This window comes from Marmota monax, unplaced genomic scaffold (assembly GCF_021218885.2).
Source record: "Marmota monax isolate L192 unplaced genomic scaffold, Marmota_monax_Labrador192_F-V1.1 WCK01_AAM20220418_F8-fsc00006, whole genome shotgun sequence".
NCBI classification, from domain to species: domain Eukaryota; kingdom Metazoa; phylum Chordata; class Mammalia; order Rodentia; family Sciuridae; genus Marmota; species Marmota monax.
The window spans coordinates 8,850,980-8,861,876 of NW_026693712.1; the positions used below are offsets into that span (position 1 = coordinate 8,850,980).

Sequence of the window (10,897 nt, forward strand, 5' to 3'; positions counted from 1 at the left end):
CACCTATTGTGAGGGCTACCTGAGCATGTGCCCCAAGGGATAGTACAAGGTTCCCAAACTTGCCCACACATTAAAACCACCCAGGGATCTTTGATATGTTCCCAAACCACTGCCTCACCCAGGGGAGTTTAATCATAACCTCTGGGAAGAGGATCTGGCCACTGGCAACCTTTGATGCTTCCCGGGTGATCCCCGTGTGCAGACGGCTTTGGGAGCCACTGGTTCTTTACAAGCACTCTTTGGCTCTCCTAGGACCACAGACAGGAGGGGACAGTGCAGACCCTACATCCCTGCTCCATTTATTAATTCATGGGGTTTCCCTTGAAAAAAATCAACATTAAGGGGCTGGGGTTGTGGCTCAGCAGTAGAGCGCTCATCTAGCACGTGTGAGGTGCTAGGTTTGATCCTCAGCACCACATAAAATAAATAAAATAAAGGCATTGTGTCCAACTACAACAACAAAAAAATATTAAAAAAAAACAACATTAAAGATAGTGACTGTTTGTTTGTTTGTTTGTTGTTCCCCTGTTAAAGTCCTAGCTGGCTGAAGGCATGCAGGAACCTGAGAAGGAGAGGTCTTTGTCCCCTCCCTTGCAGCTGTGGACCTGGTCACCAGCACAACCCAGAGCAGATGGGCCTCAGGCTCAGACCCCCCAGGAGGCCTCACTACATGTGGTACCCGGCTGGCCAGCAGGGATATGAGGGGTCTCGATCAGCCTCTCCTCCCCTCTTAGAGAGCCAAGCTCGGTCTTCTCAAACCACAGGCTCAAAGGTTCATGAAGTTGGCTGAGCCTAGGAGGCGTCAAGCTCTTGGCTGGAGGATTAAGACAGGGACATCAGTGTACAGTTTATGCCAAGGGCTTGGCACCTCTACCCAGGGTCTTCCTGGACCAACAACAACCAGTGGTAAAAATAATCATACAAGTGGATGACATTTATTGAGTTCTTCCTGTGCCCCAGGGTATTCCACAGTAAGGACCCTGAAAGGCCATGCAGTATGAAACTGTGCTGTCCACAGCCACATGTAACATAAGCACTTGAACTGTGGCCAGTTGGAGTCAAGATGTGTGTATAAAGAATATACACCAGATTCCCAAGGCTTAGTATAAAAAGGACAGTTTAAAATGTCTCATGAATAACTTTTACAGGTTTATTGCTTGTTGAAATGATGTTATTTGGTTTTTAAATAAATGCATTATTAAAAAATTATTTCACTGACTTTTTATAAAACCTTTTAGTGTGACGGCTAGAAACTAAAATTACATATGCAGTCATATTATATTTTGGTGGCTAGCACTGGTCCAGAGCCCAGGGGGGTATGCTCTCTGATGCCACACCCCTGGGCTTCAAATCACATTCTGTATTCTGCCATTTACCAGCTGAGAGACTTTGGATGGGTCATATGACCCCTGCCTCTCCATTTCCTCATTTGTAAGAGTTAGAAGATAACAGTACCTACTTCTCACAGCTGTGGCGCAGATTCAACTGTGCTGGGCATGGAGAAAGACTAGGACCAGGGCCAATAGCACGCACCTGTAATCCCAGTGGCTCGGGCGGCTGAGGCAGGAGGATCACAAGTTCAAAGCCAGCTTCAGCAATTTAGCAAGGTGTTAAGCAACTCAGAGAGACCACCATCTCTAAATAAAATGTAAAAAAAAAAGGCTGGGGATGTGGCTCAGTGGTTAAGCACCCCTGGGTTCAATCCCCAGTACCAAAAAAAAAAAAAAAAAAAGATTAGGACCCAGGACCACATGGTACCGGTAAGTGATTTTTAGATTGTCACATGTCCCAGTAGATACAGAACTCCCTTCACCAGTGGGGAACAAGCAGAGCCTGGGAAGGACGTCATCAGCTTTCCCTGGACAAAGTCCAAACAAGGAACCTGGGACTTTGCACTGGGCAATGGTCTTTGAGGTTGGCATCCAGCAGACACGCTAGGCAGGAAGGCTGGCCTCCGCCCCTGCTGGCCTCCGCCCCTGCTGGTATCCACCCCTGCCTGGCGTCTGCCACTCATCCTCCCTTACCTGCCTCGTGCCCTTTTCCCTTCCCCAGATTTCATTCAATCCAGCTGAACGGGATAAACCCCTACAGGTCCCACTGGGCCAGCATCCCACAAGACGCTGAGGGAAGGATCGAGGGAAGGCAGCTGTGTTCCTGCCTTCAACCACTCTATAAGGGACAGGAGGGCATGATGCAGGGACTTGAGTGTCTTTGATCAAGGTAGGAGGTGACAAGGCTGCGAGCAGCCACTTAACCATTGGCCTCAATTTCCTCATCTGTAAAATGGGGCCAAGGACTGTGCCGGCTCCCAGGCCCTGTTACAGGAATGAAATGAGCGGATGCAGGAAAAGCCAGACACCACTCAAGGCCCAGGGTCGGGCTGGGGAAGGCCGTCTCCATGCCCTGCGGGTGGACCGGGGCCCGTCCTGCACTGCAGAGGGCTGGGAGGAGGGCAGGGGAGACGAGCTAGGAGGCTGCTACCCCTGCCAGGTAATCTTAGAAAATGAAAAGTACTCCCAAGGCGGCAGGGCAGGAGGACAGTGTCACTTCCTCCTCTGGTCCGACAGCCACTGGGTCCCTAGATCTACTCCACTGCTGGCCGGGTATCTAGTAGGTGCTCAATAAGTGCATGAGAACAGATTGCAAACAAGAAACGTCCTGGGGTTTGGGAAAGAGAGGGGCGGATTCTTCCTGGACGCCTTCTCGGATGGGGGAGTCAGATTTTCTGTCCCCCGGTGCCCTGCCAGGCTGGGAGCTGGGAGCCAGGGCTGCAGACCTGCTCTGCCACCTCCTGGGAGCCCTCCGACTTCAAGAAAGCTCCCTCAGTCGCCTCAGTTTGCTTTTCTATAAAAGTGAGGGGGTAGACAAGGTGCTCACCAAGGGCTCCCCGACTTTGGAAGTCTGGGGATCTCCCCTGCCTAAGACCTGGGACAGGGGGACAGTGGGATGGGCATGTGAGCAGAGGCCATGTGGCACACAGACTGGAGGTGGCAGGGCATGGCCAGGTCTCCCCAGGGGGCAGGCGTCCTCAGCACGGAGCACGGAGAGAGCCAGGAGTCGGGAGTCACGGACTCAAGATGGTGAACTGTTGGGACAGGTCAGGAGCAAAGCCATGACAGTTGAACCCCTCTCACTCAGATACCCAACCCCAGCTTGTTCACCTGCGGGTGAGCGGGAGCAGACTCAGGCATTCCATCTGTAGAATCCCCCCCTTTTATTGGCACTGGGGATTGAACCTAGGGGTGCCTACCCACTGAGCCACATCCCCAGCCCTTTTTCATATTTTATGTAGAGACAGGGTCTCACCAAGTTGCTGAGTCTGGCTTTCAACTTGAGATCCTCCTGCCTCAGCCTCCCAAGGCACTGGGATAACAGACATGTGCCACTGTGCTGCTAAATTCCCTTTTCTATAAAGGTGACATCTCCCTCCTGGAGGCTCCCCATTCCCACCACTGACAATCCCATCCTCAGAGGATGTCCAGAACAACTCACCCTCTTTTCTTTTTCCTCCCCCCTCCCTCCAGCTAAACCTCAGTACCCTTGCCTACTCCATACCGGAAAGAATTTTCAGAGCCCTTCGCATGCTCTTCCTGCTCCCTGCGCCCAGCCCCCTTTGTCAGTTTCTCAGAAGTGAACTGAATACAACATTCCAGGAAAACCAAGCCTGCACAGGGTATGGCAAGACCATGACCTCCCTTCTTCTGAGACTTCTACCTTTATTAATACACCTAACATCACACTAGTGTTTGTTTGCTTGTTTGTTTCTTCTTCTTCTTTCAATAATTCCATCCCTGCTAGATCTTACTATGGTCCACAAAGACCTCACCGTACAATTGGTATTCTTATGCCATATCTTCCATATTCCATATCTGTGCAGTTGGCATTTTTAGCCCAATGGAGGACTTGACAAATATTTTAGTTAATTTGACTCCCTGTGGGCAAAGACTCTCAGTAAGGGATGAAGTCAAGACTCAAAGCCTATCAAAAGAAGAAATCCCTCCCCACCACCCACCAGGCCGAAACAAAATAATAGGAGAGAAATGTGTTGGGTCAACAGTTCCCGACTTACTATTAAGGAAGCTCAGTTGGGCAATGTCCAGCCGAGTAAACAAGATACTGGACGGGTCAGGTCCAGGGGCCAGGTATAGCCCCCGGGCTGGGGCAGGTAGAGGAGAGCAGCCTGGGACAGAGGCTGCAGGAGGAGGTGTGGGGCGCGGGCTGAGCTGCAGGCCTGAGAGTTCCGCACCCCTGCCTCCCCCACTCCTCTTCACTGAAGCCTCAGCTTGGCACACACCAAGACGTCCTGTCCTCATCTGTCCATGCTCTGTGACCAAGGGCAGGTCACTCCCCACCCTGGGCCTGAGAAAGGTCAGATTCTATTGCTTCTTCACAGGGAGCCATGGCAGAGGTGAACAGCTGTCCCCAGAGCAAGAGCCTGGTGCCCCAGAGAGTGGAACGGTCGTCAGCCTGTACACCAGTCTCTGTGTGGCTCTGCATGCGTTGTGTGTGCACATGTGTTTCTGGTGCCAAGTTTTGGAGTAGCTGCTAAACAAACTGTGTTACCCTGGGAAAGTTGATTTCCCTCTCTGAGCCTCAGTTAGGGCTAATCTCAGTGCCCACCTCATGGGGATCATGAGGATTAAATTAGTCCATATCAGAGAGGAGTTAGAGTCCGGCACAGGGTAGGGGCTCACTACACGGTGGGTGTTCTCCTTACTGCAGTGAAGGGGTTGACCTGGTACCAATTGTTGGCACGGAGGGGCAGGAGGAGATTGAGCTGGAAGGAGCTTCAGAAACCCTCAGCCTGGCAGCGGCCCTCCAGCATGGAGCCTCTCCACTGTGTGTCTGTGCACGTGTGTGAGTGTCTGCACATGGGTCTGCATGTGCACGTGTGCATTGGGTTTTATGTGTGCATGTATGTTTCTATGTGTATCTGCACGTGCATGTGCGTGTCTCTGTGTGGCTGTGTCGGCATCCGTGTGTCCACGTGCGCATGTACGGTCCACATGTACCTCTATGTCTCGTCCATACGTGCGTCTGTGTGTGCACCTGTGTAACTGTTGTCCTGCGTGTCTATGATTGTGCATGTGTGTTGTGTGTGTGTCTGAGTCTGTGCATATCTCTGTATATCTATGTGTGGATCTGTGTGTCTGTGTGTCGTGTGTCTGTGTATGTCTGTGATGTTGGTGCATCTGTAAAAACCGGGGTGTAGCTGTATGTTTGTGTCTTTGTGTGTCTGTGTGATGTGCACATCTGTTGGTGTGTGTGTGACTGTGTTTACACACACTCACATGGCGGGCTGCGGGGAGTGGCCCTGGCGGTGGCTGCGCTGGGCCAAGCACCCCAGTGAGCGAGCTCCAGCCTTTCTGTTTGCTTTCCTCCTTTTCTTTCCGGTTCCCCTTTAACCCATTGCTGCTTCCAGGGGAGCAGGAGGGAGCAGCCGCCAGGGAGGTCCCGGCCCTTCCGCCCTCTCGCCCTCTCCGCAAGGTCTTCTCACCTCCCTTCTCTGGTCCCCGCCCGCACAGGCCCCCTCCCTTGCTGAGACTCAGTTTCCCTAGCTTCCTCGTTCTCTTCATACCCTTCAGGTCAGCCCTGTCCCCCTCTGCCCGCTCTCAGTGATAATGAGGAGCTCCCTGTGACTACCTGCCATCGCAGGAGGCTCGAGGCAGAACATTCCAGGAGGCATTCTTTATGGCAAGATTCGAGACCCCAAAAGGCCCCACTGGGGGTTCCGGAGTCTCTGGGTGCCTGGCCTCACTGCTGACAAGGGCTGAGCCCGACAGGGGACTATTGCAGGGGATCAATTTGAGGAGCAAACTCCTCCAGGTCCCCATTCACCTAGTGTTTGCCAAGCACCTACCAGTGTGCCCAGAGCTTTTGGTGGGCTCATTTTGCCTCCTTAGCCGCTGTGGGGTGGGTGCTGCCCCTGCTCAGCTGTCCAGATGAGGAAACCGAGACTCGGGCGTTCAGTAACCTGCTGGAAGTCTAGAGCCAGCAGGGGCAGGGCTGGGACTGGACGGGCCTGGGAAGGAGCTGGCACTCTTCCCTCGTCCTGCCCAGGGCTGGCGTCTCCGTGTGCCTCTGTGGGGGATGCTCACCTCCCTCCTGAAGCTGGCAGAACTAATGGTGGGACTGATTGATACCTAGGGCTTCTGTTCACCCGGGGCCAGCCACAGCGTGTGCCAGGGCTTCTCTACTGTGCCCTCGTGACCCTTCCTGACGACCCATTTCACAGGTCAGGAAAGGAGAGCTCGGGGACACACAGAGCCTGGCAAGCCCCACAGCTGTGTCTGAGTGCAGAGCCTGTTCACCAGACTCCGTTCTGCTTTTTTATTTCTTCCTCACACAACAGCAAACTTCCGTCTTCCTTTGCCTGAGGTTGAAACTGTCACCAGTAGGAGCAGTGGGACTTTATAGGGACACTCCCTTGTCAACCAGTCCACACTGCCTCTACCAAACCCAGGAAAGCAGAATCAAGATGAAATCTAAGGAAGTGGGCGTCCAGTGTCACTGTGGGTGGGTAAGCCTGGGGGACTCCGACCGCTGCTCCCTCTGAACCCCTTGCACAGCCCGCTGCGGCCGACTCCCTTACTTCATGGTAGCATGAACGGATTCATCTTCTACATGGGGTGTTTCCTTGGGGAGGAGCCGCCATTTCAGCTCCCGTGCTCCCACTCCCTGGCCAGGCAGACCTCTATTATGATGACCGAGCTGCCCAGGGCAGCATCAAGCCCATCTCCGTTTGCCCTTGGCCTTGGGTGTAGCTGTTGGTGGTTCAGCGGGACTCACAAGGACACCGAAGGCCAGTTGGATTGTTAAGTTCCATAGGCAGGGACTGTGCCCCTGACCCTGGCCAGCTGCTTCCTCAAGGTTTAAAATAGCTGGCATGGGCCCCCGGGGAACATGGGCCTAAGGAGTGTGGGCAATTTCCCTGCTTCAGGGAGCCCAACCCCCGAACACAGGTTTCCTCCAACCAGAGAAAGTACCCATCTAGAGGAACAAGAATCCTCAGGGCAGAGCTAGAGAATCACTTCGGCCTCATCAAGGACAATGACGCCTGGAGATCAGAGAAAAGAAGGGCCAGAGAGGGTAAGAAGCTTGCCCAGGATCACACAGCATGTTCACAGCAAAGTTAAAATGAACCTATCCCCGGTCTCCTTATTTGCCACCTGCTACCTCCCACAAAGGGGTCATGAATTCACCCCCGGCCAAGAGTGCTATTCACATCTTTGAACTTTCACGTCCCTGCGTGTTACAGAATGAGACAAGAAAGAACAGTTCTAGAAGTTGCCCCTTCAGCCCCAGAGCAGAGCAAGGATCCTCTAAGGAGCTGGTAATGAAGCATCACCAGGGAAGATCCACACACAAGCAACCATCAAGAAATAATAACAGCCACCGTGAACCACGCAGGAGGGAGAGGGCTGTGTCCTCAAGGGTGGCAGCTCAGACAAGTTCAGCCTGGAGAAGTGACTTTTCCCTCTGCCGGGGGGGGGGGCGTCCAATAGCCCCTGACCCCTCCAGTGAACCCCACCTGGGCCAGTCCTGGATGGGCAGATAGATTGCAGCCAGGTGGTCTGCAGCCCAGGCTGAATGGCAGGAAAGGCGAGAGCCAGGGTGGCCTCCCAGCTACCCACCACCCCTACAATTCAAAGCATGGCTGAGGCTAGACAAAGCACTTGAAAATTTTACTCAGAGGACACTCTTTTCCCAAGCTCCTGCCTTTAACCTTGTGCATCTGACCCCCCAGCTCTGCTCGTACCACCCCTGCCCCTTCCCACACAGCATATGCCACACACACCCAAGGTGGTAACTGGGCTTTCTACTCTGTAATCACAGAATTACTGGGCTGCTAATTTGTGGGAGCCAAGAGACAGTCTACACAGCAGATCATACCTCCTGGCCCTAGACAGCCAGAACCAACACTTTTCTTGCGGGGGGAGAGGGTATTGGGGATTGAACCCGGGGGGTACTCTACCACGGAGCTGTATCTCCAGCCCTTTTGATTTTTTTGGACATGGTCTCGCTAAGTTACCCAGGCTGGTCTTGAACTTGTGATCCTCCTGACTCAGCCTCACCAGTGACTGGGATTACCAATGTGCACCAACACACCCAGCAGCCACACCCTTAAGAAACGTTTGAAATGGCAAAAGCATGAAGAGAGCCCAGGGCCACAATGGACAGGACCCAGAGGACTTTCTACTGGTCCCTAGGCTTCATTCGTCTGAGCAATTTAAATCTACTCACTGGTTGGACGTTATGCTATTTCTATATTTGCCCCCAACGTGGGTAAAGTAACACACATTCCTTGTTAAAATGAAAACTCACAGTCCACAGGGCGTCATGGATGAGCTGCCAGAGGTGTGCACACCGGGCTTCGGAAACACCACCCTGGCCCAACCCTGCCAACACCGAGGAGAAAGGGGGCCGGGATGGGAAGGGACCTGTCCAACATCCACAGCAAGGCACTGGCAAAGCCACCAACAGAACCAGCTCCCAGCAAGCCTCATTCTTTAGGGAGCGATGGCTCCAGGGTCACCTGGGCCCCTCAGGAATGAACCCATTTGCCAGGGAACCTGAGCACAGGCCATCAGACTTTCCCCTACTCCCAGGAATCCCTCGGGATGGGTCTGGAACCCCCACTCCCCACCACGGTCTCCCTGACAGCGGTGGGCAAGTTGTCCCTTGCTCGGGCTTGGTTTCCTCACCTTCCAGGGCTACAGTGACAACGCCAAACTCCTGGAGGGGAGGGGACTACGCTGCAAACCAGAAAAGCAGATGTGGAAGGTGAGATTGTCCTCACCCCCTCGCTCTGCTTCTCGACATCTCCCTCTGGGAGGTGGGCAGAGCCGTGCAGGTGCGAGGAGAAGGACTGGGCTGGAAGGAAGGGGACGAAGGGGATCGTGGGTGGGAGGCAGCCCACACCGGGGTCCCACCCACTCAGCTGGGCTGTCGCCTCCCCCCAGGCAGCCAGCAGGCTCCCAAGTTCTGGGTGACAGGTAGGAGTCTGCCCAGCACTTGTGCCACAGGAGGCCAAGAGGGAGGCCACACTGGCCCAGTGAGTGGGGACACTCCTCCGACCTGCAAATGGGCTCATGTACGTAGACATGTGCATGTGCACACACACACGCACACACACATGCACACAGGCACACACGACAGACATCCACGACAGTCCTGGACACACTCTCGTGGTACAAAAGCAACGACCCCAAGCCGCCGGCACAGCCCCTCACCCACTCCGGGGCACACATGGGGCCATCCTGCCTCTCGCTCCCCCCAGTCCCAAGCCCCAGGCCTGGCGGCGTCCTTGTCCCGCTGCCTGGGAGACACATGTGGTTTCAGTTAGCGGCAGAGCGGGCATTTCCGTCCCAGACAGCGGAGCCCTGCCAGGGCCCCAGCCCCACTGGAGCCCTCGAGAAGGGCCACCTCAGCCCTCACTCCCCACTGGCCATCCCAGGGACCCTCAGCCCCTCTCCCCTGCAAGACCGTGCCGTCCCTTCCTGCAGTCACCCCTCACCTGGAGCCAGACTCTGCACCCACTCAATGGGGACCGGCTGTGCCCAGCCTGCGTCCACGGCTGCCCGGCTGCCCGCTGCCTGCCCGCCAGCCTCCTCACTCCTGCTCTGTCTCCAGCAGGCTGAAGGGATGGGAGGAGGGCAGGGTGTCAGGGGGCGGGCGGGAGGGAGGGGAGGGGGCGTGTGGAAATGAAACTTTAATAACAGAGCCCCTTTTGTTTCCGAGCATATGGGATATTTCATACATACTGAAGACATTAGCCGTCTATATTTTTAAGGGCTCGGGCTAAAGGATGAATAAATACAGCCCATATTCTGCTCAGCAAACACACATGCAGGGCGCTGACTTCTGGAGCATTTCAAACCCAAAGAAAAAGCCTCCAGTGACACGGGACACTTAAAAATAAATATGCTTCCAAACCCTCGGGCTCGGCTTGCCCCCGCTTGGAGCCACCTGGAAGCCCTGGGGCTCCGTTTCCCCCACAGCACTCCCCCACCCAGCTCCTACGCCTTCTGCTCCATGTGGGAAAGGAGTCCCTGGATTCAGCCCCCTCTCCCAATTTCTTTTTCCGGGACCCCAGACCCCCATCAGATCCCAGAGCGTCAAAGTTCCAAGAGAGCCTGGAAATCTCTGTGTTCCTCATTACAGAAACCGGGGCCAAGGCACAGAAAGGGGCAGGGACTTGCCTGAGGTCACACAGCCAACAAATCAGGATCTTGGGCCAAGGGGCAGTGCTTCTTCTTTCGACAGGAGGCATCCCCCACTTCCTCACCTCGGGGGTAAAGGTGGGGAGACCCCAGGGCCTTGGAAGGAAGACCAGTGTGTGGGCTGGGAGCGTGCCCGCCTGCCTTTCCCACTGGTGTACTGCTCTGGGCACCCCCCAACTCCGGGCACCCATCCAAAGACGACGTCAGCAGGGCTGGGAACTGGGCCGGCCCCAGGAAATCCCCTTCAGGCCGGCAGATCCCAACAGGCCGAGAGGCCTCAGGTGCAAGAGCCTCCTTCCCTGACAGCTCCACTCCCGGTCCTCTGGTGCCCTCCATCTGTCCTCTGGGAAGGAAAACAGACGCCAGAGGAGAATGGGCCTTCACAGTCACACAGCAAGAGGACAGCAGGCAGAAAACTGAACCCGGTTCTTCAGACCTATGCCTGGGGCCTGGCTTTCTTGCTAAGCAGATCTCCAATTCTCTCCAGCTGGGACCACTTCCTCCTAGTCTGCAGAGTCCCCCCACTATGTCTAGCCATCCTCCAGAGGTGGCCTTAGCTCCCTCCTCCTGTTCACACGCATTCAGTCTCATTTTACTGTCCAGTGTGCACTTACCTAAGCGGGTAGCGCGGCACTTAGAAAGTGTTCATTAAAAACACAAACCCTGGAGGATGC

At 54.8% G+C, this 10,897-nt stretch overlaps 1 protein-coding gene across 2 annotated transcripts in view; it reads right to left on the bottom strand.

Annotated features, from left to right (window-relative positions):
- Window positions 1-9,623, bottom strand: part of Synpo (synaptopodin) — a 54,248-nt gene extending 44,625 nt beyond the window's left edge. The window contains exon 1 of one of the 2 annotated variants that reach the window (XM_046460106.2): window positions 9,518-9,623. The gene's annotated coding sequence lies outside the window, so the exon portion shown is untranslated. Of the gene's footprint in view, window positions 1-1,533; window positions 1,638-9,517 lie in introns of those variants that run through there. The other variant, XM_046460107.2, reaches the window with a different exon arrangement.
- Between the last annotated feature and the right edge of the window lie 1,274 nt (window positions 9,624-10,897).